The 26,832-nt window shown below is 48.2% G+C and overlaps 1 protein-coding gene across 1 annotated transcript in view; it reads right to left on the bottom strand.

Moving 5' to 3' along the window:
- ANXA11 (annexin A11) overlaps positions 1–23,115 on the bottom strand; it is a 41,682-nt gene extending 18,567 nt beyond the window's left edge. Inside the window, exon 1 of the mRNA XM_019749493.2 lies at positions 22,888–23,115. The gene's annotated coding sequence lies outside the window, so the exon portion shown is untranslated. The remainder of the gene's footprint in view (positions 1–22,887) is intronic.
- Positions 23,116–26,832: the final 3,717 nt, after the last annotated feature.

Here is a 26,832-nt window from a genome sequence, read left to right as displayed (position 1 = left end):
AGAAAGCGGAAGGACTTTCTTAAAGTGCCACCAGTTCCCACAGGGTGGGCCTGGTTCTCAGCCCAATGGGTGAGGTCATTTGTTTTGGTTAGTGGGCCCAGAGGTAACTGTAGGCAAGGCCATGGGAGGCCAGACGATAGCCAATTGACCTTGGAGAGAGCTAGAACTGGCTACCTGTGGGTAGGCCAAAGACCCTTTCCCTTGCACACTGTGGTGTGATGGTTGAGACTCCAGTGGTGCTGACCTCAGGCTGACTCTTCTGTGGCTGGTGGAAGGTCAGCACAAAGCCCGCCAGGCCCTGCCCTGGGCCTGACCCTTCGGCCAGAACCCCATACTCTTGGGATCTGAATGATGGATGGCTCAGGAACCTTCTGATGGGGGAAAGAGGAAGGCCCCTGTGAGAGAACAAGGTGAGCTGCAGTTGTGTTCCTGCACCTTTCTTTCTGCAGATCACCACCATGCAGACGCTTGGGCACCAAAGACGCCCCTTCCACTTCTCATCGCTTCCCAGAGCAAAGAGGTCAAAGGCCCCAGCCACAGCCAGACGGGGAAAACACCCAAAACAAAACAAAAACTGGATGCTACCCTGTTCCATACCCCAAAATAAATTTCTCCCAGACCGAAGATTTAAATGTAAGAAGTGGTCCCAAACCCCAAAGATATAAAATTAAACTTCTGCATAAGAAACAAATAGAAAAACATCAAGATGAGAGAAATGACAAGTTTAGGGAAAACATTTTACAATAAGAAAAGGACCAATAATGACTAGAGAAACTCAAATGATGTGAACAGGCAATTATAGAAAAAGGACTAAAGATTAAAGATGTTCACACTCATTAATATGCTGAGAATTGCCAATTAAAAATAGAGATGTCAAAAGTAAAAATGACACACTCTTTGACCCAAAAACTCGACTTCTGGAAATCTATTTCACAGATACACCCGTGTGAGGTGACATGTACACGTGGATTTGACTGCAGCTTTGTTACAACAAACTCCTAAAGGTCCACCTATAAGTGGCTGGTGAAATTAATCACAAGAGCCATACAATGTATACTCAAGCTATTTTTAGAATTAGCCAGCTCTCTATATGGGGATATGAAATGGTCACCATTATTAATCAAGGTATCATACCAAGCTATTTCTTTTAAAAAAGAAAACACAAACATACAAACTTAGTGATGTGTGTATATATATATGCAGAGAGACCATCCCTGGAACAATAAACAAGAAAACTGGGTAACACTGGTTGACTTTAGAGAAAAAAACTGGGGAGGAAATGAACTTACTGTTTATATATTTGCATTTTTTTTTGCCACATGTATGTACTGACCATTTAAAAAAACAACTTTAAAAAAGCCCCAATTCAGGTGGGGATTTCTGAGCTCACTGGAGGCTGTGGCTGTTCTTCCAAGATTTGAATAACTCACACAGGGTCTATTCAGTCTGAGGCAGCCCCGCTCTGGGCCTGGGGTTAGCATTATTATATAAATATATCATGCGACTCGGCAACTGGTATTCCCCACCTGGGTGTTCCCCGCCTGGCCAGCCTCAGCCTGCTCCTAGGGTGATGGCACTCACCCCATGAGGGTTTCAGAGTTCCTGGCAAGAGTCAGAATCTGTCCCCTGGCAATGAGCTCTGCCCTGGAGTGCCCCATAAGCCGGGTGTAATCCCAGGTCCAAGGAGCAGTCCTTTATCCCTGGGTCTTCCCCTTTCCCCAAGAGAGCTCCAAATTTCTTCTCCTGAAACAACAGTCACTTTCCCCACCATTTCTTCCTGCCTGAAATAGTTGAGTCTGTGACCCACTCCCTTCTCCTTCCCTCCTCCCCACCTCCCAGGGCTGCTAACACTTGGGTTCTGGAAAATGGAGACCTGTGGTTAAATTCCTCCCTTACCTTCTGCCCAGGTTATAACCTACTGTCATCTGGGATTCTGACAGACAGCAAACATCTCAGAGGGCTCTCACTTAGCTGTTTCATATCCACCCGCAGAGAAAGGGCCAGGGATGGACACTCCTGAACTGTCACTGCTGACCACTCCCTGGCTTGACGACAGAGGGTATTGGTACTCAAACCACCTATCTGGCCACCTAACTCCACCACAACCCAGCACACATTTCCCTATAGCGTTCACAATAGGATAAAGAGGGCCTCCATCAAATGAGGGTTCTAACCTATCTCCATGCACAGAGCCCTCCAGTTTAACTTCTAATAACCCCCAGGAGAAAAGCAAACCAGCCAGAGAGCTTGGGGCAACCCACCCTGGCTCCCAGGGACTACCCAGCTATTACTCGTCCTAGGAGGCTGCAGGAATCCGCATGCAGCTGACTCACAACGTCCACATTCTTCCCTTTTTTGAAAATTAAGAGGTCTACTCATCATCCAGTCTTTGGGTAACTGGCCTCCACTTCTCAAAAGAAGCCACCATCAGGGCCTATTGTTCTTGGTGAAGTCATTCCTGGGACCCCGGGGCTGCCATATCCTGGCTCAGAGGGGAGCTCAGGCAGGGCTTCCAGGGGCCCCCCACCTGCCCCTTCCAATGCCTATCCAACCTCACTGTCCACAAGAGAAAGGAACACAGTGCATTACAATCCAGCAGTGCGCTTTCTCTCCAGCAGCCCCAAGTATCACACCTCCTGTGCTCTCCAATGCCGTTTTCCTACTCCTGTCCTTTCACAAAGTAAAACAGTGTCTGGGTGGGGATGCTTTACATTGCTGATGTGATTCTGACAGGCCAGGGCACATCCACGTTCTACGTCAGCTCTGGTCAGGCGCTCTGACACGGCGACATAGGGCAGACAGCTGGCCTCTTTCAGGTTTGCTCCAATTCTTAGAAAGCGGGATCCGGGGAACTTCCAGTCTCTGGTCCTGCCTCCTTTGGGGCCACTGCAGCACCAACACCCCCCTTCCCTCCACGCTGGGCCCATCTACCTGCAGCTGTGCACCTAATTACAACTAGCTGTGGCCCCCTCTGGCTCCATTGGTGCTTTTCCACTTCAGTCTGCAAAACAACCATCTTCTGGGCTGTTAAAAGCCAGGCTGCTGGGTCCCTCCCCAACAAGGTCTGAATCAGGTTTGGGATGGGCCCCCAAAATCTGCATTTCCAACACGCTCCCGATGTTGCTTGACTATGGACCAGACTTTGGGTAACTGCATCATCACGCATGAGAATCACCTGAGAGCTAGCTAAAACTGCAAATGCCTGGGCCTGGCATCCTGGGCCCTTCAACCTGGATGGGCCCGGGAATCTGAAATTTAAATAGGCACCATCCCCAACCCCATCCCCAGCGATTCTGAGCTCCACACTCTAGGAAACACTCTTTCTTTGAGGTACTTGGACACTTTCCAGCTTGTACTCTCTAGCCTGTATCACCAGCAGTAGGCTCTGTGGACAGGCTCCAGAACCCAGGCGTCCCAAGATCCAATCAGAACTGAGCCGCAGGGCCCTAGGGGAAAGTTGAAAATATACAGCAGGTACATAGGGGGCTTTTCAGGGACCGTAATAGGGCCTGTTCCCTAAAGCTGTGTATGAGGTCTGATAATTAAGTTCGCGAACTCATCCTAGAAAAGGTGCTACATACCTCATTGCTGAATATCACTACAGTCACCTTCGAAGTACTCCCCTTGGGAAGCTATGCACAAACGCCAGCGCCTAGTCCATTCTTCAAAGCAATTTTGGGGGCTGGCACGGTGGCTCAGGCGGTTGGAGCTGTGCTCCTAATGCCGAAGGCTGCCGGTTTGACTCCTCAAATCCCACAAGGGATGGTGGGCAGCACCCCCACAACTAACAACGGCAACTGGACCTGGAGCTGAACTGCGCCCTCCACAACTAAGACTGAAAGGACAACAATTTGACTTGGAAAAAATCCTAGAAGTGCACACTGTTCCCCAATAAAGTCCTGTTCCCCTTTCCCCCCCTCCCAAAAAAGGAATTTTGGAACCCTTTTTCTGGAATGGCCATCAGAGCTGTCGTCATATTACCCTTGATGTCCTGAGTGTCATCAAAATGTCTTCCGTTCAGTATTTCCATTATCTTCAGGTAAAGAAAGAAGTCATTGGGGGCCAGATCAGGCAAGTAGGGAGGGTGTTCCAATAGTTATTTGTTGACTGGCTATAAACTCCCTCACAGACAGTGCTGTGTGAGCTGGTGCATTGTTGTGATGCAAGAGCTATGAATTGTTGGCAAAAAGTTCAAGTTGTCTTAACTTTTTCATGCAGCCTTTTCAGCACTTCCAAATAGTAAGCTTGGTTAACTGTTTGTCCAGCTGGTACAAACTCATAATGAATAATCCCTCTGATATCAAAAAAGGTTAGCAATGTCGTTGCAACAAGTTCGCGAACTTAGTTGTCAGAACTCCGTGTACATACACAAATATACCATTAAATTTCAAGGGCTCCCCAAGGGCCCTAGCTGTAGTCCCCAAACCCAGGAATATAGAAATGCTATGTTGGAAGAAGAGACAAAAAAAAATCACACAGAACAAGAAGAACCTCACTGCCCCCAGCCCACAACGGAAGATGGAGATACGGGCTGGGCTACACACCATGCACATCTTCTCGCGTCCTGCCTGACTTCCAGGGACATGGAAGAAAAAGGAGGGATGGGAGGCTGCACATGTGTGGGGGAAGGGGAAAACCTGCACTTTCCACTCAATTTTGCTGTAAACCTAAAACTGCTCTAAAAATAAATTACATTTCAAAATTAAAAAACATAAAAGGAACACAAGCACACTGTAGGGAAATTCAAACAGAACAGAAAGGCACAAAGTGAAAAGCAAAAGTCCCTCTCCCCTCCAGCCCCCTACCCAAAGGTCACCACTGAGTAGTTCACAAAGCTAGGTTTGGTCAGGTCAGTGTAATTGGTCATCCACATTCCTGCCTGGTGAACCCCTTGACGCTGTTGGGGAGATGAAGAGTTAGCCAGCCCTCAGCCTCTCTGAGCAGCTCCAGGCCTCTACACATCACCCAGGGAGTGCTGGGCATTCCTCCCCAGATCGCTGTGCTGGACAGTAAGAGGCAACAACCCAGAGCAGTGCATGAATGGGGTCCAAAGCAAGACAGAAATGTGTATTTAAGGTAGTCCAGTTCTGAGAATCTCGCACGGAAAAGTATCCCAGTCAGTGACCTGGAGCCAGGCGCTCGTCTCCACACATCTCGCTATCCTTTGGGTGTGACTTGGGGGCTTCACCTCGCAGGGCTCTGCCCTCCTCTTGGACTTTAGGACTCCTGAGGGGGACACCTCTTTAGGTTTTCACTCTAAGCCTATATTTATAGATTCCCACACTGGAAGGGACCTTGAGGATTATCTAGTTTCTAACCGACTCAGTTTGCAGCTAAAATATGCCAGAGAGGGCTGGCCCGGTGGCTCAGGCAGTTAGAGCTCCATGCTCCTAACTCCAAAGGCTGCCCGTTCGATTCCCACATGGGCCAATGGGCTCTCAACCACAATGTTGCCAGTTCAATCCCTCGAGTCCCGCAAGGGATGGTGGGCTCCGCCCCCTGCAACTAAGATTGAACACGGCACCTTGAGCTGAGCTGCCGCTGAGCTCCCAGATGGCTCAGTTGGTTGGTGTGCATCCTCTCAACCACAAGGTTGCCAGTTCGACTCCCGCAAGGGATAGTGGGCTGTGCCCCCTGCAACTAGAAAACGGCAACTGGACCTGGAGCTGAGCTGCGCCCTCCACAACTAAGACTGAAAGGACAACAACTTGAAGCTGAACGGCACTCTCCACAACTAAGATTGAAAGGACAACAACTTGACTTGGGGGGGAAAAAAAAAAGGCCTGGAAGTACACACTGTTCCCCAATAAAGTCCTGTTCCTCTTCCCCAATAAAAATCTTTAAAAAAAAAAAAATACACCAGAGAGACAGCTTACTCAAGTCAGACACGTTAGGGTGAGGGTCTGTGCTAGAACTTGGCCTGTTGAGAACAGAACTGCCTTCCTTCCCGTAACAGGGCCATGTTGCAGAACTTGTAACCATTTCAACCAGAGCTGGTTGGCTTGTTTGGTGGTCCCAGCCAGTCCTGCCATTAGTTGGTGACCTACTTTAAAACCCCTCCTCCGAGGGCAAAAGGAAGACAGTGCAGTAACTGTGCTTTGAACTGGGGTTGGCCAAGACCATTTCTCATGCCTGGGAGGTTCCAGAAACCCTCAGGAGTCTCAGCTCCCCACACCTATGTGGAGGGGAGGAGGGAAGCCCAAACTCTGCCACATACAGTCATTCCAAGTCTGGCTCAGACCTAACCTGGACCCCCGTCCCCAGGTCAGTCTCCCAAGCAGTAACAAGCTGCATGACATGCAGCTCAGTGCTTTCTGAACTGTGTTCTGCGGCACCAGCTTGACATCTTGCAAGTTGAGAATTTACCAGCTACCCAGCTAAATAAAGAAAGAGATTAGTGTCCAAAACTTTTGGAAAATTCTGCCTACTACATCCCCTTCCGAGAAAGTGCCAATTCATTATAGTATAATAAAGACTCTGAGAAGTCCTGTAACGAAGGAGCTTGCTTAACTTTAACTCAAATTTCCCAAACTTATTAGGCAATAATAAGAATAATTAACATTTATTAAATACTTATTATGGACGAGGCACTGTGCTAAGTGTTTTACATGGATTTTAACTTTACAACAACTCTAAAAGACAAATAATAAGGTTATGCTTCCCATATTAGAGACAAGGAAACTGAGGTGTGGAGAGATTATGTACCTCGTGCGAGGTTACCGCTGGTTAAATGAGCCAGAATTCCAATCCAGGCAGTCAGGCTCCAAAACCCATGGCTTTCACCTCTGCTTTACTTCCTCATGGAGCCCACCGGCCCCAGAAACTTGTGTTTTAAAGACTGAAACTTCAAAAACACTAACTGGAACAGCAAGGGATTAGGACGCAGGATGTCAGGTTTCACCACGATCCCAGGTACTTCATTAAAGGCAGTGGAGGGCAGTGGGAAGAACATGACCTCTGAGGCCAGACTGCCCTCCTTCAAATCCCAGTGCTCTGCACTAGGTGTGTCTTCGGCAGGTTACTTAGCCTTTCTGGGCCTCAGTTTCCCACATCTGTAAAATGTGAATGGTAACCATTTAATATCAAATATATTCTGATATCACTTAATCTCTCATCATATCAATTTCTCCAATATAAAAGAGCAAACAGGATTAGAGGGTCCCAGAGGACCCTGGGCCTTTTGATAATAGTCAGGATGAGAAATGTGGGGGCAGGGCGAGGATGGGGTAGGGGTGGGGGAGTAACAGGAGCGGTGGGAGAGTCGGAACAGCATGAAGGGCAGAGGATGGGAGGTGTGGAATGAAGTCTGCCAGCTCCTTCTCCCACTAGGCGCAGCCCTGTACCAGGACCTGTACTAGGCAGGTGTCCTGCACATGGCTGTGTCGGATTTTCCCATCTTCCCAAGGAGAAACCACCAATAGGAAATCGGCAATGTTTTCTTTCCATCTCCTCCGCATCCCTGGGTGCCCAGAGCCTGGTCCAAGTTCCAGGAATGGGGAAAGCAGGAAGCAGAGTCAAGAAGCTGACTGTGAGGGGAGGTTGTGAGGAGGCGGGAGGGGGTCTTTGAAAAGGCCTCTTGGGAAAGAAACCTGCCTGGGAAGAAGGCCTGGCAGAAGCAGGGCCTCTTTCTGCACAAAGCTCCAGTCCTGCGGGCACCCTGGACCTTGTCAGGACAGCCAGCCCTCAGTATCCACAGCTTCCGATCCACGGGTTCAACCAACAATATAGCAAAACAACTACGTCCATTGTATTAGGTATTGTAAGTAATCTAGCGATGATTTAAAGTATATAGACAGATTGCATAGTCTATACGTAAACACTATGCCATTTTATATAAGGGAATTGAACAGCCTTGGATTTTGGTATCTGCGGGGGTCCTGGAACCAACGCTCTGTAAATACCGCCTATACTGCTACTCTGAGCCCTCCACCCTGACAGAAACCGTTTTCTCTCCTCTCAGCTGCCTGTCCAGACCAGGTCTTTGGAAATGAGAAGCGGAGGGACTGAGGCAAGAAGGACCACTTTCACAGGCACAGAGATTCACACAAGAGGTCTCTCTATCGACTGCTCCACAGCACAACTCCCTGGCAAACCTGGCTCATTCCTGTTCATGGGGAGACTGCCCTTTGCCACCTGCCCACACCAAACAGGCTTCCGGAAACCCAACACTTAGTCCTTGTAGACACCAAGGTCCTTGTGATAAGCCAGTAGCAGCAACAGAAAAAAGCCCCTCACCCAAGTCTTAAGTTCAAGGCATAGTCAGGACAGAAGAAAACACTCCCCTTCCCCTAAAGTAAAAGGAAATTGTGGGCTGTGTTTCTAAGTGCAGTTCAGACTGGGGAGACAGGTCTGTGTCTTTGTTTCACCACTTCCGATGGGGGAAGCTGCTCCCAATCACACCACCTGATCAGAAGGGGCTCCTCCCAGGACCAGCCTGAGAAACAAAGTAGGCGGGACCAGCAGATGTAAATCAAGCACAAGTGCCAGAGGCACAGCCCTCCTCGCAGCTTACACTTAGCTCTCAAGTCCCTCCATTTCCTGCAAAGTCCAACATACGTGCCATTTCTCCAGCATCACCTCGGCCCACAGAGGTGCCCCACACTCCAAGCCCCACAGCAGTTACTATCTGTACAACGCAAACTTTCCATGGCTCAGTTGGAAGAGAACTTGGGGAGCGCCTTCTCTGAACCCCTCCTTCGTCCGGGTGAGGGATGGGGAAGCTGAGTGGCTCACCCCAGGTCACACAGCCTAAGTAAGCATCGTGACACTGAGTCTCAGAAGGTCCAACCCCAGATTCTCTGCAGGACCTTCTACCACCCCCAATTACTGTCTGTCCCACATTCTAAACCAGTTCCCCAATCTCAGCACAACCCACACCCCCCTTCAAGAGCCACAAACATCACAGGACAGTTACAAGAGACTTCTCGGCTTTGCTGTATGGATTCTACCCAGAGCCCACAGCTCTGATATCACCTTCCAACAGGGCTGCTGGGCAACCAGGGTGACACAGGGTTTAGAGTACAGTGACAATGATTCTAGTCCTAGCCCTATCACTTGCTGGCTGTGTGACCTTGGGCATGTTGCTTGACTTCTTCGGGCCTTTCTCCTTACCTATAAAATTGGGGAAAATACATCCATCTTACTATGTGGCTGTGAGGATCGAATGCACGGATACACACATACAAAGTTATTCACCATGTCGCTTATTAGCATATAGTAGGTACTCAGTTAATTTTAACTTACTCCCTAGGACCTATTAGCCTGGGAGCTAGGGTCTGGGTCCTAACTCCACCACTTACTGTATGACCTTCACTGACGACCTAACCTCTCTGGACTTCCAATCTGTCTGGAATGATATAACCCACCCATCTACCTTGGAGTTACTGTGAGGACTGAATAAAGTGAGAGCAGGAAAGAACTTGATAAAGTACGGATAATTCTCTTCACTCTGTGACCAGCTCACCCAGTGTTATTCTCTCCCACGTGGCCAAAAAGGGCAGGCTCTGATGTTCGGAGAGGAAAAAAAGGGTCATCATAGATCCTGGACATGCACCTAAACTTGTTCTATCAGTAGTCCAGCCTACACGGGGGTGGGGGGTGGGCGTGGGGATTCAGTGCAGTGTTGGGAAGGAGTGGGGGGGTGGGGGTGGAGGGCATTTCAAAGCCCAAGATCAAGGCAACATCTGGGTCCTTGACTAGGTCCCTCAAAAATATCCCAAAAGAGGGCTGGTCCAGTGGCTCAGGCGGCTGGTGCTCTATACTCCTAACTCCGAAGGCTGTGGTTCGATTCCCACATGGGCCAGTGGGCTCTCAACCACAAGGTTGCCGGTTCAATTCCTCGACTCCTGCAAGGGATGGTGGGCTGTGCCCCCTGCAACTAGCAACGGCAACTGGACCTGGAGCTGAGCTGCGCCCTCCACAACTAAGATTGAAAGGACAACAACATGACTTGGAAAAAAGGCCTGGAAGTACACACTGTTCCCCAATAAAGTCCTGTTCCCCTTCCCCAATAAAATCTTTAAATGAAAAATAAAAAAGATTTTAAAAATCCCAAAAGACAGCCCGTACCCTTCTCCCCCAGAACCTGTGACCGTTACCTCATATGACAATAGGGACTTTGCAGATGTGATTAAGGTGACCAACCCTGAGATGGGGAGCGTAGCCTAGATTGTCCAGGTGGGCCCAGTCTAATTACATGAGTCCTTTCCTGGCTGTGTTAAGGATGAAAAGAAAGAATAAGGAGAAACAAGGATGAAAGGAAAAGATAAGAAGCATGAGCGGGACTCCATCCGTGGAGGAAGGGGCCGTGAGTTGAGAAAAGCAGATGGCCTCCAGAAGCTGGAAAAGACAAGGAAATGGAATCTCCTCTAGAGCCTCCAGAAAAGAAACAACACTGCCAATAAGAGAGAACCATGAGACAAAACTGCAAGACACGAAAGTCATGGGGTAAAATGGTACAGTGAGTGGCAAACAGTAGGGTGGTTCCTCAAAACATTAACCACCCAGCAATTGCACTTCTGGGTATACATACCCAAACGAACTCGAAGCAGGGACTTATATTTGTACACCCGTGTTCACAGCAGCATTATTCACAACAGCCAAAACGTGGACATAACCACAATGTCCATCAACAGATAAACAGATAAAATGTGGTAATATACATTACAGATTATGTGGCCTTAAAAAGGAAGGAAATTCTAACACGTGCTATAACATGAATGAACCTTGAAGATATTCTGTAAGTGAAATAAGCCAGTGTTAAAGAAAAAAAACCACAGGCCCAAAATGGCACCACTAGAAGTCCATGATACCAAATCTAGATTTAATACCTGATCTAATTGCACTTTCAACCCCTCACAGAGACATAATCATAATCAACAGGTCAGGAGTTTTCTGGCAAACATGGAGGTAAAGTCACCTGGGCCCTCTCCACGCCCCCCACCACCCCCACCATAGAAAGAGGCAATCTGCATGATAAAAACCCCTTCCATTTTCTTCCCCCAAAGAAAAAATGTCCAGGCCCCAAAATAATCCTTTCTTTTCTTAATAGCTCCCTTGCCTCACCCTTCTTCCTATAAAAAGCTTCCATTTTGTACAACCCCTCAGAGCACCCCTCTAGCTACTAGTAGATGGGATACTGCCCGATTCACGAATCACTCGCTTAATAAAGCCAATTTTAGATCTTCCAATTTACTCAGTTAAATTTTGTTTTTTAACACCAGTTACAAAAAGATAAATACTCTATGATTCCACTTCATGAAGTACCCAGAGTAGTCACATTCAAACAAAAAGTACAAGGGTGGTTGCCTGGGACTCGGGGTGGGGAAATGGCCAGTTACTGTTTAATGGGGACAGAGTTTTAGGTTGGGAAGTTGAAAAAGTTCTGCAGACGGATGGTGGTGATAGTAGCACAACAATGTGAATGTACTTAATGCCACTGAACTGCACCCCTAAAAATGGTTAAAATGGTACATTTTACGTTATATATATTTTACCACAAAAAGGTTGTGATTTTAAGCCACTAAGTTTGTGGTAATTTGTTATAGCAGCAATAGAAAACAAATATATAGTTGTCACTGCTTCTCTCCTTCCCTCCAGATCCTTCCATGGTGTCCTCTTTGAAAAGGCCTCTGCTCTCTGTATAAGAAATCTATGCACAAGTCGCCCTAACTCTGCAAGTTTTCTTTGACAAGAAAAGTAATAAGCCACCAAGACCACAAGAAAACCAATCCCAACTGAGAAAGGAGGCATCAGGAGCTCACCTTTCCTGTGTGTCTGGGTATAAGAGCAAGAAAGCTTTGCTCACCTGCACTATCAGTCAACATGAGTCATGCTGAGACTCAGGGCTGTAGGGTCTCAAAAGTTCCGTGACCAAGCCTGACACACCCAGCCATGTGACCAGGCCTGACACACCCAGCCAGCCACGCAAATACTCTAGGGAGGGAAAAGGTCTGATCTGCACAAGCTGGGCAATCACACCCAGTCAGCCAGGACCCGAGGTCACTCAGCCCTAGAGATGACTCAGTTCATTCCCCTCCACCCCACCTCCACTCTCATTTCACAAATGGAGCAACTGACAACCTGAGAGGGGGAAGTGACATGCCAAGGTGACACAGCAAGATCCTAACAAGTCTGGCCCAGGACCCCCACCTGCTGCCCCCAAGCCGAGAAGAGCTCACTGTCCAAAAGGCAAGACACCAGCCAATCCCTAGGTTTTTACCAACATCTGTAAGGGAGGTCCAGGTTTTAAGGGGCCTGGAGTCTACACAACTTTAGGGGCCCTTTTTAAGAAATCAATACATAACAACACTTTTTGGCAAATTTTACAAAACCACAAGACTTTGTGAATTCACTCCCAGGGGCTTGGAAGGGCCATAAGCCCAAAAGGGGGGCAGGGCTGAAGCTGAACTTCTATTAGCTTCAAAGCAATTCCATCTCTCAGCTAGACTCCCAGAGGACAGAGGAGGAAAAAACAAAGTCCTCGCTTGCTCCAAGCTCTCCCTTCAGCCAGAGAGAAACACAATAAGGCCATTACAGGAAAATACCCACGAGCTGTTCTGTGGACCTGTTTAAAAGCCATTCCCAGGAAGAATGAGATAAAGCTGATCAGGTAATTGATCTTTGGGAGTTGAGGAGGGGTGGGATGAGCTGAGGAGGGGTGGGTCGAGTGTCTAGAAAACCATTTCTCCCCACTGATGGACAAACCCAAAACTCTCCTGGGCATCTCTCCCTCACCTATTAAATGAGTGGGGCTGGGAGGGATCCACATTGTCAACTTCTGCTGCCCAGAACCTGGCGCTTTGTGAAGGTTTTGTATTTTGTAGTTCACAAACATTTATTTCTTTGTGGGGAGAGGCGGGGCTGCAAAAGAGATTCTCTGACTTGATTTTTTTAAATGGAAAAATAGGAGACCTGACAACAAGGGTCCTACATTTCTGGGTGGTGACAAACAGCTATGGCTATAGCAGCTGCCTCCTTCAGCCAGGTGTGCCTGCTTCAACGGCCCACTGTCCCTACATGGGCTGTCCCTGCAAGCACCTGTATTTGTAATCAAAGATTTGAATAGATGTTACTTGGGGCTCTGCCAGTTAAGATACATGAGCCATCTCACCTCCATAGGAAAATCTGTCACAGATCCTCTCTCACAATACACTAGGGAGAGAGGGATGGTGGATAAGACTAAAGATCTAAAGGCAGCAGGGAGTCAGTCCCCGGCCCTCTACCAGGGAGGCCCTGATAGGCCCTCACCCAGCCCTTGGGGCCTGTTCAAACAGCTTTGGGAAAGCCCAGTCCCTTCAAACCTAGAAGACCTGACAGAGTATTTATTCCAGCTCCCAGTGGCTGAGGTACCCTGCACTGTCGATATAAGAAATGTCCAACCTGTAGAGAACTTTTATAGGAGTTTATTTGAGCCAAACTGACAACATATGGTGGGGAGCAAGATCCCAAATACTCTGGAGAATAACAACACTTTTGCAGCTTCTTTTATGGATTTAAAATTAAGGATGGAAATAAGGAAAATTACATGGAGGTGGGGGAAAGCAAAATGGGGATCAGATTACAGGATAGTCTAAAGTTATGTGATCTGGAGGGTGGTTACAGTTTAAAGGTGTGTTAACTCTAGGTGCACAGAAACAATGGACAGGGCTTCCTTAAGGCAAAGATAAACCTTTTACTAAAGAAGTGATAGGCCTGGGGTGTCCCTACCCAGGACCTTCCCGGTTAGGAATATAGGATCAGATCATCTTGTGCGGTTACTTTCCATAGAACCCTTTTTTTCATCCACAGCACTTCCTGAGGGCTGCTCTTCTAATGGTGGCGAGAGCTCCAGCCAGCCTTGCACAGGTGGAAGCTGAAAATAAATCCCCACCAGAGCTTACAGAACACACTAGAGGAAAAGATTCTCTTTCAGATCTCAGGCATGGGCTGACCCCTGTGCAGGTGGGATCCTAAGCTCTGCCAAAGTGCCACTCTCCCCACACGAGTGACACTGTGCCATGGCAAGAAAATGGAAGGTTCCCAGAGGTATATGTGCGATGGAAAAAAATTGCAGGAAATGCCTGATCGTAGCTCAGCCAAGCGAAACCTCAGCACTTTGCATCTTTAGGACTTTTGCTCAGATAGCCCCTCTACCTGGTCTGTCCTCCTGTCTCCTTTAAGCCTTCCTTAAGCCTCTGTCAACCCTGGCCTTCTTTTAAGCCAGATGGAGCCCCACCTCTTTCAGGAAGCCCACCTTATTTCTCCACCCGCAATGATTCTCCTTCCTGGAGCTTCCCAGCCCTTGGCCTAAAATGTTCTCTATGCTCTCTAGTGTTCTAATAATATTCCTATTTTTTCAATACCTATGAGCGGTACATATATTACCTCATTACATACCCCTCATTACCTTTCACAGTGTTGCTACAGGATAGGTATTGCCATCTCAAGGGAACTAAGGTTCGGAAATGATCACCAACAAGCAAGGGTTAGACACCCAACCAGTGCCAGAGCCAGAATTGCCTTTGCCGAGGCCTCCCAGGCAGAATCAGTGCCCAGGCTGTAGGACAGCTCTCTCCTCCTCCTGCCACCAGCTAGTACAGGGCTAGCACAGCGAGGTCGGCGACGCACACCGACAGGACACCAGTGGACCCTGATTCATCTCTCCCACACCCTGGGTGGCACCTGTTCTGACGGCCGCTTTTGCTAGAGCTTCTGGTACGTAGGCTCCAGGAATTCTGGGGGCAGAGGACACTAGGACATTCCCCTCCCCACCCCCATGCCAAGGCAGGACCTCAAAGGTGTAACGAGCATCCCTAACTCTAGGAAGCGGGTAGGTGGCCCTAATCTCTGCAGGGACTTTCCTCGTGGGGCTCTGCCTCACCTGAGGTGTGGGTCACGCGTGCCATTAATCCACAAAACAAGCCAGGGAGCCCCAGGGCATCACTCCACCAACCCTGACGTGTTTTCCCAGGCACTGAACAAAAACCCCACAGAAAGTGCTGTAAACATTCCCCTCCCCACCCACATGCCATGAATTAAGAATAGCTGAGGCCTACATCAATCATTAGCCAAGCAGAACCTCAGACACTACCCTCCCAGGGCTGCACCTGGGGCTGCCCAGCCTGGAGAAATCTGGGCAAAACTGGCTGGGGGACTGGCAAGGAGGCAGTGTCTAGACCCAACTGAGGGACTGAACTTGAGCAAGGAGACTCTGAAAGACACCTCTTAGAAATAAAAAGTCAATTCCCAGTGCATTGGCATTTGGATCACACAGGAATTCTACAACGCTGGAGCTGGAAGGGGCCTTCGTGAAATCATTTGGTTCAAATGGCTCATTTTACTGAGGTGGGAGTCGAGGCCCAGAGAGCAGAGGGGCCTGCAGAGGTTCAGGACTGGCTGGGGCAGGACAAACACTAGAGCCATGTTTCTCCCCTTCCAGGCGGATGCATTAGGCCCAGGAGGCTCCCCTCCACTCAGCACACTTGTGGGCTCCACTCCACCTTCCCGCTGGAGCATGGACTTGGGAAATGAAAAGCCTGACCATCAGCCCCAGCTCAGTTCAGGGTTCAAATGGCCTCTGCCCCCAAGCTCTACCCAAACTAGTCATTTGTGTGCAATGTCTGGAGTTGAGGGAGGCAAGCTGAAGGGAGGAAGCACAGCAAGATACTCCCCATCCCAAAGTTGGGTCTTAGAGGGGCCCCCCAATCCCATGGGGCCTGTGAGATCAGGAGGTGGCTCCAAGTGGCAGAATGTGTGGCTGCCAGACCTGACTACTGGGAACAGCCTGGAAGCAGCGAGGACTCTCAGAGAAGCAGCTGCAGCTTGCCAGTTTCTTCACCAGCCCACAGGATCAGAGGCCACCATGCCTTGCACTACCGGCTGGCTCTCCACTGTCACGAGGCACCATTCCCACATCCTAACCTGAGGAATACTGGTTTAGCCAATGGCAATACTGACAAGCACAGTAGTAGCTTCAAATTAAGGACAGCAATGGGCGGTGTTCTAGAAACTTCTAGTTGTCCCCCTTAAACCATCTGTCACCTCTTGCTTCTATAACAGAACACTAACTGTAGCCTGGCACATGGAAGTTCCAAATAAGGACTATGTTTCGGAGCATCCCTGGCAGCCAAATAAGGGCCCTGTCGTGGAGATGAGAAAGCCAGCTGTCCTGGTCCAGGCGGGTAAGGGAAATGCCGCAAATCAGGAAGAGCAGTGCAACCTAAAATGTGGTCCTCAGACTGGCGGCATCAGCACAACTTGGGTACCTATTAGAAATGAAAATTCTCAGGCACCACCACATCCACATACCACCTACAGCAGAACCGTTAGAGGTGAGGTCCAGTCATCTAGGTTTTACCAAACTTTCCAGGTTGTTCTCATACACGTTCAAGTTTAAAAACCATAGCCCTAGAGAATGCTGGGAGCAACTTTACATACGTACATATGGAGTGTGATGCCTGGACAACTTCATGGAACAGACACTTATTAACCCTAAACTCCAATTTCTGCAGAGAGAGAGAAGCACCTCTCTTCATTCATGACTGAATTTGAACCCTAATGCAGGGGGGTGGGGATGAGGAATGATGAGAAAATTAACCAAGATAGCAGAAATCAGGAAAGAAATAACCAAGTAGAATAAATAATAAACAGAAAACAAGATGCAAGGAGTAAAAAATCAAGAATATCCAGTATGTGAACAGTCTGAATTTTCTACCAAAGACACAAGCTACTACATTCAGTTTGCTACCATCATTGTCTTCTGACGTCCTTTCTCCCTCCCCCGCCCCAGTCACATGCTGATTGTAGGAGAAACATTTTTTTTTTAAGTGAGTAAGAAAGGTTAAAAATTAAGGGTTGGGCAAAAACATATTATACAAACACAGAGAAAAACTACAAGTGGAAATAATAGCATGAGCAATATGTTGAGGACTTTCAATAATACTGCCTCAGCAGGCTGAGGGGTTTTTTCCAGCCATTTTTCAGCCATTTACCTTTATCTGGAAAAACAGAACTTGGAAAACAAGACATCCTAGTCCCTTTAAACGGTTATGTGACTTAAAACAAGCACACAAAAGAGCATAGGACCCATGGCCAAATACATCTGATATTTGGCCATGGGTCCTTTTTGTGTACTGTTTTGTAGTATCTCTTGGGGAACAAAGTCCACCTTGCTACCACAAAATGAGGAAGGAAACATAATTGCAAGTCAGAGTAGTCTATGTCCTTGGATCTAAAGGAAGCAGAAACCACAAAGGGAGGGAAGAGGCCTGTCCCCTGGGGTTTGCAGGCAAATCTCATTCTACCCATCCCTCCAAAAAAATCTGCTTATAGGGGGAACACTGTGACAGTCAAGGAGGGGGAGCTCGAGAGCTGAGAAACAGATGGGGAAGTCCCAATTACTACATACTCCACATAAGCCTGAAGTGAAACAAAAGGGGCACGGCTGACCGGCTTCTAACTGACTGACGCCTACCTCTAAATTTCTAAGCCTTTCAGTTACTGTCATAAAACGCACTTATTTATTAGTTTTGGGACTGTAAAGGAAGGATTCTCCCAGATCCTTGGCAATCTATTCTCCTAAAACATAGACAATATGAAATTTAAGGCCAAAGGCCAAAAGCACTACGTAAGCAACAAGTGACACCGGGTACAATCCACAAAGACAAGCTTGATAAACCTGCATATATCGAATATGAAGGCTGAATTCACCAAGCTAGAACAAATGTTAAGTAGAGCCTGACTGAAAAAGACAATTACAGTGAGAGTTTTTGATACACTTCTCAGAATCTGACAGATCAATAAGCAAGGATGGAGAGGGCAAGCTCAAGGTAACAGGAATCTCTAGTCTGTGTCCCACAGAGAATACATAGTCTTCTTTCATGTCCATCAAGCCTTTCAATATCGATCGTGTAGTTAGTTGGCCACAAGGAAAATCTTAATACAGCCCATTAAAAAGAGAGTTTGCTGATCACATTCTACTAATCATAACTCAATAAATATAATGGTCAACACTAAAATATGATCATGCTGCATCCCTACGAAACTACTCATAAATTCAGGACCCCATCTTCTAAATAATCCTTAGATCAAAACTTATCTATATAATAACTAGAAAGCAATGGAAAGGTGAACATTTCATACAAAAGTCCAGTAGCTAGAGCTATACGTAAAGGAAAATGTGGAGCTTTATATGCTTTTTAAATTAAAATAAGTGACTAAAAATAAACAAACTAATTTCTATATTAAAAGTAGAGCAATAAAATATGCAAAAAGAAGGAATGACTAGAGATAAAGGTTGAAATTAATGACCAACAAACACAAAAAAAGTAGAAAGGATACAAAACATTCTCTCTCTATATATATATTTATATATTTAAATTCCAGCAATTCCAGTTAGAATCCTCTTCATAGTATCTAGTAAAGACATAGTATAAGGTCTGTAATCTGTCACTAATTTGGAAACCTTAATATCAGAAAAATGTCAACTTTTCCTTATAAATAAATACATTCAATGACATTCCAATCAGGATCCTATAGGCTGTGTACTCCAACACTGTTCTAAGTTGCAAAAATAGTCAACGGTCTCAGTATCCATCAATAAGGGAAAAGCTGAATGAATTATGGTACATCTGAACATTATACATAGAACGTTCCACAGCCGCTACTGACCTGGAGAACAGTGACCCGGAGTTACTGTCCATGATAAATTAATCAAAAGCACAAGCTACATGGTGTGTTGTACAGCATATATCCATTTGGTGAAACACGCAGGTACCTGCGTCAAAGTGACATGGAAAGAGACAGAGCGGCACCCACGCGGCTAACTTCTGGGGTGGGACGGGAGAACGGGTGGAGGAAACAGAAGCGCCCCTGCAGGCAGTCCTCCTCCAGCACCCCCCAATCTTTCTCCTCCCCTTCAAAGCCCACATCTTCAATGCCCATCTACACCCAGCTCATCTCCTGCTACTCCCCCACCCATTCATTCCATCTGGCTCCCAAAAATAGCCACAGCTAAGGTGCCCAATTTTCTCCACGTCACTTCCCAGCCACCGCTGGCCACTCCCTCCTACTGAAGCAGGCTCACCTGGCTTCTGTGTGGGACTCTGTCTGGGTTTTCCTCCCCACCCTCAACTGCTCTTTTTCTGCATCCTTTATTGGCTCATCTTCCGTTACTCAGCTGTTCCAGGTAAATTCCTCAATCTCACCAAACCCTTGGTATCAGATGCAACCTAGACAAAACTGTTCCTCTAGCCAGGACCCCTCCTGCCTACTTGGTATCTCCAAGCCACCTCAAACACAACATGTCTAAAACTGAATCCATGATCTCCCTCGCTCCGGACCTGTTTGTCATCCAGTGTCCCATTTCTCGGGCATGCAGAGGAACAGCCTAGGGTGGGTGGGGGTGGCCTCTGCTTTTGTGCACACAACATGAGGCTAGGCAAACAGTGGGTACTCATTAATGCTGAGTTCAACAGAAACATGCCTTGTCACCCACTTCCTAAAAATAGCCATGACCTTTTTTATAGGTGGACAGAACAAACTCACATCTGCTATCACCAGCCCTCCCACATACACACCCTTTTCCCGACTTGCCACTCCTAGGGCTTAACCTGCCATCTGCTCCCTCCACCTCCCAATTATCAGCCTGTGTTTTCTTCCTCTCTCCCCTCACTCAGACTGTTCCTATCTCACTGTCCTCTATGCTAGCCTCTCCCCTCGCTCCAGGTGTAAGAGGCGGGGAACACCTGACTTCCCTCTGAATTTCGGAAGTGATCCCTCTCCCTTCAGTTCTGCTAAGGCAGTGGTCACTTCAGGAGTACAAGCCCCTGGAAGACGAGACACTAGGGGATCGCAGAGACAGGTGTCAACCACCTGCACATGACACCCCCAGCTTCAAGGTTCCTTGCAGTGACACACCCAAGATATCACCACTGTCATCACCACCCCTAATTGGTCTCAAACCCCTTTAACAAACATGTTCTCACCAGATTCTGCAAACAATCATTGGAGGTAAGCATTTCACCATCCAGAACACTGGGAGCCTAAGTGGCTACATGGCTTGTCCCAGGTCACCCAGCTCAGATGAGCTATCTCCTGACACCTTGGTTGCCCTCACCCATTAAGTGCTCACATCAGTGTAACATGGTCAGCTGTGGTTCGAGTCACTGTTCAGGCTGTCCTGTTACAATCCCCCTAAATAAAACCACCATGTGACATCAGACCTTTCTTTCACAGGGTACAGGAGTCAGGGTCAGTAGGTCAAATGTGGTATGGTTTCAGTGGTTATTAGAAAGCACCACTGAATTTCAACAACTCCTTTTAAAAGTCCAATTTCCCACCAAGGAAACCAGTTTATTCCTTTCCCCTCAGACCTTTCCTATCTAGAGACCACTCAAATTCCTGACGTGCTGGGGCAATGAGATCAGAGGGTGTTATAAGGGAAAAATCCAGAGAAACCTGAGTGCGCCTGCTCAGCTGTAATTATGCAGCACATCCACACACAGACTCTCCCCCACGTGCCCTCATGGGACCAAGTGTCAGGAACTGCTTCAGGCTTACCGGGAGAAGACGGCAGCTAAAAAGACAGAAGGAGAGAGAGCGCCAGAAAGGCCCTGGGACCCCTGGACATTCAGCACTCAGCACAGGTTCCGTTTCTACACTCACCCCCTGCCCACATGGGCTTCCCCCCCACCCCCCACTCCCCGTATTCTGCAGTGAATTCTCAAGAACCTATACTAACCTGTTCTGACTCAATTCTCATTCCTTTATCCCAAACTACCCAGCCTCCTCCAAATCACGTGACCAAGGCATCACTAATCTATCTTGGCCTTCTAGGAACAGCCATCCAGGATGGGCCCTGTCTGTCATCCTTGCCCTGACTACATAAAGCAGTCAAAGGGCCTCCTATTTGGTGTCTCAGCCAGCTCCTACTCCCACCTCTCAGTCTGGACTCATGTCCATCTCCATGTCTAATATTTTAACAACAGGGAAAACTTACTTCCCTGGCCTGCTTCTCATTCACCTAACATCTGCTGGGCACTCACATTAGGCAAGGCCCATTCTGGGTGCTGTGAGACCAAGAGATGAGTAAGAAACAGCCCCCACCCTCCAGAGACAAAAGACAGAGCAAAGTCACGTGGCCATACAAATACTACGCCCATCGAGAAGTGGGTTAGTACCAAAGGACTGGAGGAGAGCTGCACGGGCTCAGAGTATGTCTTGTCCCTTCCTGCTGTGAACAGGCACCTGGATGGCTCCTAGGAGACTGGTGAATAATGGGCAGAAAGGGGGGAAGGAGAGCACTCCTGACGGGTGGCACAGCATGAGCTAAGACAGAGGGACGGGTCAGGAGAAGAGCAGTTCAATTTGGCTGGACCTTCGGCTGCATGAAGGGAGTGACAGCTATTATTAGTATTATAGTTGATATTCACAGTTGTTTCCTTGCACCAGGCCTTGCTATAAGCTTTATGTCTACTCTGGGTGACATCCACCTGGATCACACAGGCATGGTATAACAGTCACCACCTGTTCAGGTCAGTGACTGAGCTCTACAGTTATTAAATATATTAACTCATTTAATCCTCATAATTACCCTGTGAGGTAGGTATTGTTATTAAACCCATTTTAAAGATGAGGAAACCAAGACTAGTAAGAGACAAGATTAGGGAGGGATGCAGAAGCCCAAGGTTAGCACCCAACGCCAGGGCAACAAATTGCCCTAGCCTCTCTTACGGATCACCTTACATCACTGAAAGTGCCTTGAGGGAAGGGTACCTGTTAATCCTCCTGGAATTCTCAACAATTGACTGAGCAAGGAAGGAATGAGGGAACTTAATGAGAGCCAGTTAGTGGTGAGCAAGGTAACATGCCCTACCTGTCCAGCTCCTGGACTCAGCAGGGCTCTGCCCTGCAAGCTTTTGTTCCTGTCGTGTGGGCAGGGCAGAGGCTCGCCCCTCACAGCACTAATAGTGCACAGGTCAGGGCATCCGGGAACAAAGTGAAGGGCGGGGAGAGAGAGCAGAGCAGCTGGCTACCTCAACACCCAGGGTCTGTCCTAAAACACCCCTCTCCACAGAAAAGTCACTGATCAGAGGGATGGGGACAGAAATACCCCAGGCAGACTGTTCCCCACTTTGGCGAGCACTGGCTAGCTTAACTTTTGCCCTCCAAAGTCTCTGTGTGAGGAACTTCACAACACTCCTTTAAGACAACAGACTCGGTTTCTACCTTGTTAAGCCTTCAGGGGACATAAAAGTCCAAGAATCCATCCCTGAAACCCTCTCAAGGCTGAAGATGGGGGAAAACAGAAAGGAGATAAACTTATTGGTGAACATAGCACCCAGGATGAACCCCACATTCCCCAAATAAAGTGCCTTACAAACAAACTCCAACAGTACCAGCTACCAGGAATTTGTGTCCTCCCAGTTCTGGGAAAAAGTTCCTGAAGGCAGCCTTCTCTACTAGCTCTCCTAGGTACAAGCCTTTCCCGGAAGGGCACACACACAACACGCGAGAACTCGGCTAGGTCGGAGGGGACCGGACCACCGGCCATGGCCACACCAGCCAGTCGCCTTCTGGTCGCAGGATCACCAAGTCCCAAGCCGGCCCAGGCCCGCTAAGTCCGACCCCGGCTGCACAGCACAACCACGTGACCCTGACCATGGGGACAGTCCCCGCTGTAGATCGAGCTGATGCAGGCCGATGCAGCCCTTCCGGGACCAACCGTCCGGGACCAGCCAGACAGCACCCCCCCGCCCCACCCAGCGCCTTCTTGCAGTGCAACCAGGAAGCCGCAGGGCCGGGCCGGGAAGGGGCAAGGGGGGTAGTCCCAGGCCTCAGCCGCGGGGATCGCGGCGCACTGCCGCTGCCCAGTCCCGTGCCCTCGGTCGGCTGGGGACCCTCACTCACCTGGCCACTGGCCACAGGGGTAGGGGGCCGCGAGGAGCGAAAAGGGACGCGGGCAGCAGCGGCTCTCTCCGCCGGCGTTCCGGGAGCGGCGCCTTTGGTCGACGTGGAGCTCTGTCCCGTTCCGCTCTCGGGACACTCAGGGCACCGGGGACACTAGCGACCTGGGGGCGCAGCAGCCACCAGGGCAGGGCAGGAGGAGGAGCCAGCTGGGAGGAAAACTCCCGGAGCACGGCAGTCTGAACACACCCCGGGGCGGAGCGTTCGTTCCAGGGGCGTGCCCGGGGGCCCGTGGGGCGTGGCCTGAGCGCCGTCCCGCCCCCAGGTGAGAACCTTCCTGGGCCAGAAAGCCGGGAGTCGCCTCCTGGAGCTGGGTGATGGAAGCTGTTGGCCTTCCAGCGGCCAGTGGCCTGAAGCACCTTGAGGTCGGCATGGAGCCCCTTCTTCCCCATCCTTTCCGCGAAGGGCCCCGCAAGCGCCGCCCTCTCGGGGAGAGGATTCTCCAAACCCCCTCCACGCCTGTGTACCATTGTAACTCTTTAAGGTAAAGAAAATTTTCTGCATTGAAAAGGTCACCCAATAGTACAGACATGGGGTAGGAGTGGGAAGAATAGCTTTAGGGTAGAGAGCTCCGACAAACTATCTCAGCGGGTGATCAAGGTCAACACCAAGAGTAATAAAACAAGTGACAGTGTGTACCAGTGTGTTTTTCCTTCCAAGAACACATAATCCCAGTCTAATCATGAAGGGAAAAAATCCCAGTTGAGGACTATTCTGCAAAATACCTAACCAGTACACCTCAAAACCCGGGAGGTCATCAAAAACAGAAAATCTGAGACACGCTCTGTCTCAATCAAGAGAAGCCTAAGGAGACATGAACACTAAATGTATTGTAGCATCCTGGATGGGCTCCTGGTAAAAGGACATTTTATCCTGTTATAAAATATTTTTTAAAAACTTATCTATGAGAGGGCCAGCCCAGTGGCCCAGCCGGTTGGAGCTCCGTGCTCCTAACTCCGAAGGCTGCTGGTTCGATTCCCACATGGGCCAGTGGGCTCTCAACCACAAGGTTGCCAGTTCAACTCCTCCAGTCAGCAAGGGATGGTGGGCAGCGCCCCCTGCAACTAAGATTGAACACGGCACCTTGAGCTGAGCTGCCTCCTGGATGGCTCAGTTAGTTGGAGTGTGTCCTCTCAACCACAAGGTTACCAGTTCGACTCCCGCAGGGGATGGTGGGCTGCGCCCCCTGCAACTAGCAACGGGCAACTGTGATGTAGGTGATGTTGGATCTGCTGGCAATTTCTGGGTGTGGGCCGGGATCGTGTCTCGTGAAGCCGAAGAATGGAAACACGGACCAGGGAGAGGCAAAAAGTTTTAAAAAGAGGATAGTTTATTAGAGGCAGAAGAGGTTGCAGCTCCAGAGCGGGAGGGGGTCCCGAATGGGGGTGCCCCAGGACTGAGGCAAAAGCTCTTACTTTTATACCTTCCCTTGCCTGCTTGGGGCAAGGGAGCTATTTGAAGAAGGAAACTTGTTTGAAGAAGGGAACTGGCGCCTTCTAATGAAATTTCCTCTACCAGGTTTGTTCTGCTTGCCCATCATAAAGGAATTAGCAAAGTAACCCACTCTTTATCTATCAGATCTGCTCCATTTGTCAGGCCAAAATGAATTTTGTGATTAACCTCAAGGCCTTGTTACGTTATGTCCTGGAGCGAAGGAGTGATTTCAAAACCTGAAGTTTTAGGAGATGACTGTCTTTGTTTATTCCACCAGGGACCTCCCTGTCTACCTAGGGACATGCTAACTATCCTGTATCAACTGGACCTAGAGCTGAGCTGCGCCCTCCACAACTAAGACTGAAAGGACAACTTGAAGCTGAACATCACCCTCCATAACTAAGATTGAAAAGACAACAACTTGACATGGAAAAAAGTCCTGGAAATACACACTGTTCCCCCAATAAAGTCCTGTTCCCTTTCCCCCAATAAAATCTTAAAAAAAAAAAAAAAAATCATCTATGAAAGATCATCCAGCCTAAGAGAAAGCTTATGAGTTTATTTGAGCCAAACTGATGGCAATTGCCGGGAAAGAAAATCTCAACGGATTGAGATTTTGCTCCAGAAAATGGCGGTTTTGCAATTTACTTTATATATTAGAACCAAAGAAGGAGGGTTACATGAAATCCACTGGTGGTAGAATAAGGGTGTGGGAGAAAGCAAAGGGGGGGGGGTGTGAAAATTGAAGGAGGAATATGTCTCTGAGTCCCCAAATGATGTAGGGAACTTTGAAGTGAGTGTGTGTGCCAGGATCGTGACCGAAGAATGGAAACACGGACCCAGGAGAGGCAAAGAGTTTTAAAAAGAGGAGAGTTTATTAAAAGCAAAGGGTCAGAGCTCCCAAGCAGGAAGGCGTCCCCAATGGGGGTGCCCAGTGACCGAGGCAAAAGCTCTTACTTTTATACCTTCCCTTGCCTGTTTGGGGAAGGGGAGCTGGAGCCTTTTAATGAAATTCATCGACCATGTTTGTTCTGCTTGCCCACCCTGAAGGGATTAGCAAAATAACCCACTCCTATCTATCAGATTTGCTCCGTTTGTCAGGCCAAAAGGAATTTTACGATTAACCTCAAGGCATTGTTACATTTTGTCTTGGAGCGAAGGAGTGATTTCAAAACCTGAAGTTTTAGGAGATGACTGTCTTTGTTTATTCCACCAGAGACCTCCCTGTCTATTTAAGGACATGCTAACTAACCTGTCTCAAAATCTCTGGGATTGTATAAAAAGTAAATTGGAGAGACAGATAGTACTTCTTTTATATTGGTGGGTACAGGATAGTTAATAGCGTTTTACTATCACATAGAGATGGTAATTGGGACAAGAAGAACAATGAGGGATTCTGTAGTTTCCTGCCTGGAGTGGTGGGTTATGCCTTGGAGGGTCCGGAAAAAGGGATTACTTTGACACTTCCAAGGGTATGTTATCTTAGATGCAAAAAAGACAATAGGCAGGATCACTTAACACGTTGCATACGGACACAAGAATCTTCACGAGGGATTTAAACTCGTGTTAAGGTAAAGATTGACCTTTGGCAAAGAAGCTACAGGCCAAGGATGTGACTACTGGCCATGACTAACTTTTTTAGTGAGGAATTTTTATGTTCAGACCATCCTGTATTGTTAACTTCGGTCTCTGAGTGTGTAGGGCCTGCCATGGTGACCTCCCCTGAGCTTGTCGGGTTTAGTATGTGGCCCCTTTTTTTTCCACAAACTGAAATTCATTCTTCAGTCCCTCAACACACTTTTTAGGTTGCCCCTCCAGATCTTTCTCTCTGCAACACACTCTATGTGTGTATATACATGTGTATGTGTGTGCGTGTGTGTGCATATTCATGCAGATAAATTGTTTACAAAGCTGTGTTGTATAATTTTTCTCGTTATTGTTGTGTCTACTTGCTCGCGTACCATGAAAGAATTCACGAATCAGAAATATAGCAGATTTATTAAAGTAAGGGGAGGCTCAGCTGGGCAGAGTCTGCTAAAAACTACTGCAAACTACTGCAGCAAGTCTTTGGTCTCAAGTTTTATGTTTTCCTATAGTTGGGGATGGGGGAAGGTGTAGTAAAACCGGTTATCACAACCTTTGCATACGTTATGTAGATTTAAGTTGGAGCCAGGAGAGTGGATCCTATACAGATGCAAAACCTCTCCCAAGTTACGGCTTACACTGGGCCTAAGTAAACACAAACATTGAAACTGCATAGTAAATGTGTAGGAAGCAGAATCATTAAGAGGCAAAGAAAAGAAAGCTTTCAGAAAGTCCCAAGCTGTGGCAACCAGATAGCTCAGTTGGTTAGAGCACGGTGCTCTAACAATAAGGTTGCTGGTTCAATCCCCACAAGGGCCACTGTGAGCTGCGCCCTCCACAACTAGATTGAAATTACTTAACTTAGAGTTG

This window comes from Rhinolophus sinicus, linkage group LG07, assembly GCF_036562045.2.
Source record: "Rhinolophus sinicus isolate RSC01 linkage group LG07, ASM3656204v1, whole genome shotgun sequence".
NCBI lineage: Eukaryota > Metazoa > Chordata > Mammalia > Chiroptera > Rhinolophidae > Rhinolophus > Rhinolophus sinicus.
Note: the sequence above shows the minus strand (reverse complement) of the source record. Positions and strands in the feature narration are given on the sequence as shown.